At 37.5% G+C, this 2,771-nt stretch overlaps 1 pseudogene; it reads right to left on the bottom strand.

Annotated features, from left to right (window-relative positions):
- The window catches only part of LOC101567087, a 43,676-nt pseudogene extending 41,247 nt beyond the window's left edge, over nt 1-2,429 (bottom strand).
- Nucleotides 2,430-2,771: the final 342 nt, after the last annotated feature.

Raw genomic sequence — 2,771 nt, 5'->3', positions numbered from 1 at the left:
GCGTATCATTACTAGAGCATTTTTTTTTCCTTTGACTTATTTGAAAATACTGAAATAATCTGATTTACAATACATTTGAAACATGTCAGTGTTGGGCTTAATCATCATTGGTCACAAAAGATAAAGGCTTAGTCATCATTAGTCCTATTTCCAAGGAAGTCTCATCAAGTAGAATTACATGGGTACTTTTTATTTTAAAATTTTCTACTCTAATAAGTGACTTCATTAAAGTTTGAGACTTGATATAGTCTTTCATCATGTACATTAAATTAAGATCCTTTTTAGCCTGAACAGGAGTTTAAAAAAACTAAATTTTATTTTTAGATGGTTTAATTCTACAGCTACTTATTCCATTGTACCTTAAATCAAACAAGTTCAATATTTTTATTAGTATTTGGAGAAAAAAGATTAAGTATTTTCTTACCCTTTGGCACATAGTACTTTGATATTAAAGGAACTGACTTAGGTATGTTTAGGACTAGCGATTGAACTTTAAAATTAAAGAATAGGATTTCTCTTGCTGCCAAAATTATGACCTAATTTAGGGGAAAACCAGACTTAGAGGCCCAGACAGCTTGTTAAGACTCAAGAATTCTAACCATTTCTCCAGGCTTATCTTCAAACTAAAGCATTAATGACTGAACTCACTTCCCTGAGCTCAATTTCCACATCTGGAAAGTAGAATACTAAATTTACCACCCATATGCTACCAAGAGTTTGTTAAATAGCAGGCTCAGTGGCCCAGGAGTGGTTCAGCAGTGGCTCAGCTTTACACTTGCATTTAGGATTGGTGTCAAAATTTGAAATTTCTCATTGTTGATGCCACCAAATGATTTATGTTCACGAATTTCCTTGTTCTTAGTATAAGAATGAGTCATTCTCAATAAAATTATGGAAAAAAAAGAATGAGTGATTTTTTAAAATTTCTCTTTTATTCAAACAAGTAAAGCACTGGCTTTAGCTCAGCGGTTCCTTTGACAGTGCCTACTTAACCAAACAAGTAAATATTTACAAAGCATAGTAGAGTGTGGCATTCATTATGGCATAAGGCAGATACAGAGAAAGCGATTATTGCAAATATGTCATCTTTCAGCAAGTCTCTTTTCAAACAATTTCAGTATTCAGTACTTAATCAAGACTCATGGATATGCACCCAAATCAATCCAGTGAGTGAAGATAAGCCTTCTGAAGGTTATTTATTTTTGCGGCTGCCATTAAAATAAAAAAAATCACGTTTTCATTAACAAAGATGAGCTCATTTTGACACAGTTCATATCAAAGTACTACAGACTATTAAATTATTAGCTGTTATGTTGAAAACCAATATAGATGATTTGTATTACTAGTTCATGATAAAGGAACTAAAAAATTATACCTCATTCAGAAATACACTTTGTTTTCATTCTACAATGATGTCTTTCTATTTTTTTTTTTTCTGTTGTTTTCATTTTTGGTAGTGCTGGGCAGTAAGACCATGACCCTCAGGATCTCATGCATTTTATTTTATTTTATTTTATTTTTTAAAAACATTTATTTATTTATTTGTGTGTGTGTGTGTGTGTGTGTGTGTGTGTGTGTGTGTGGCCAGCTCAGCCCACCAGGCGGCAGGGTTGGCTGGCATGTGGTTCTGGGGGATTGAACCGTGGTCCTTGTGCTTTGCCAAGCTTGTTCCAAGTAGGTGCTTTAGACCACTGAGCCATCTCGCCAGCCCAATGATGTCTTTCTAAAAGATTGCCTACTTTAATGAATTACTAAAGCATATTTTATTAATATGTATATTATCTTGGCAAAACCATGTCTTACCCTTTTTTTTGGTAAAACAATGGTTTTTAAGCCAGGTGTGGTGGTACACACCTGTAATCCCAGCAATGTGTGGGTAGGTTGAGACAGGAGGATCCCCATGAGTTTAAGATCAACCTAAGCTACATAATAAGCTCAAGTCTACCCTGAACTACGTATGGAAGGAAGCCTTGACTCAAAAAGCCAGTGACTACATAGCTTGAACAATATTTTTTAATGACAACCAGAAGTATGCTTACAATTCCATAATCAGACACACACCAAAAAAAAAAAAAAAAAAAATCCATAGGTGATCAAGAGCTAGAGGGTTACAAAAATATTGTATACCAAATACTGGAAGAAAAGTCATTCCATAACCTCAAAGCCAGACTAATATAGCCTCTCCCTGCCATCCTGTCTGTGCTTGTCCCTGAAGTCCATTTTTCAGGGCTGAAGCTGCCTCTTTTTATCACTGGGTCCTCTTAGAAGACCCCACAATCCCTACCATAGCCCTGGCTGCCACCCTGATCATAGTCTCTTATGTCATAAGATTGCATAACAGTCATTTCCATAGTTAGGCCCTCCATGGGAGCCTCCTGGACATGCACCCATGCCATCTGGTGTGGGGGCCTCATACAGGTTGTGTTCATGCTCCACAGGTAGGATTAGGACACTTCCAGTCCCCAGCTAGCTGTTCTCTCACCTCCACCACCTCCTCTAGAGGAATCCTCCCTGGCCACCACCACCACTGCCACCACCTCCTTCCTGGCCTGGATACCCCTCAAGCTCAACCTTTTCAACCATTTCCATTGCCCCAACTGAATCCTGCTTGGTGGGTAGCACATGAGACCTTGATAAGGTTCCTAAATAATTATTTACCATCAAACAGTTAATAACTGCTTTAGCAGATGCCAGATCACCAGAGGAGACTGTTGCCTCCTCTCTTTAGCTTGTTAGCTTCCCCATATGTGTACAAATGAGGCAAAAGCCCC

This window comes from Octodon degus, unplaced genomic scaffold (assembly GCF_000260255.1).
Source record: "Octodon degus isolate 3935 unplaced genomic scaffold, OctDeg1.0 scaffold00474, whole genome shotgun sequence".
Lineage (NCBI taxonomy): Eukaryota > Metazoa > Chordata > Mammalia > Rodentia > Octodontidae > Octodon > Octodon degus.
The sequence above is the reverse complement of the archived record's forward strand: the minus strand, read 5'-3'. Positions and strand labels throughout refer to the sequence as shown.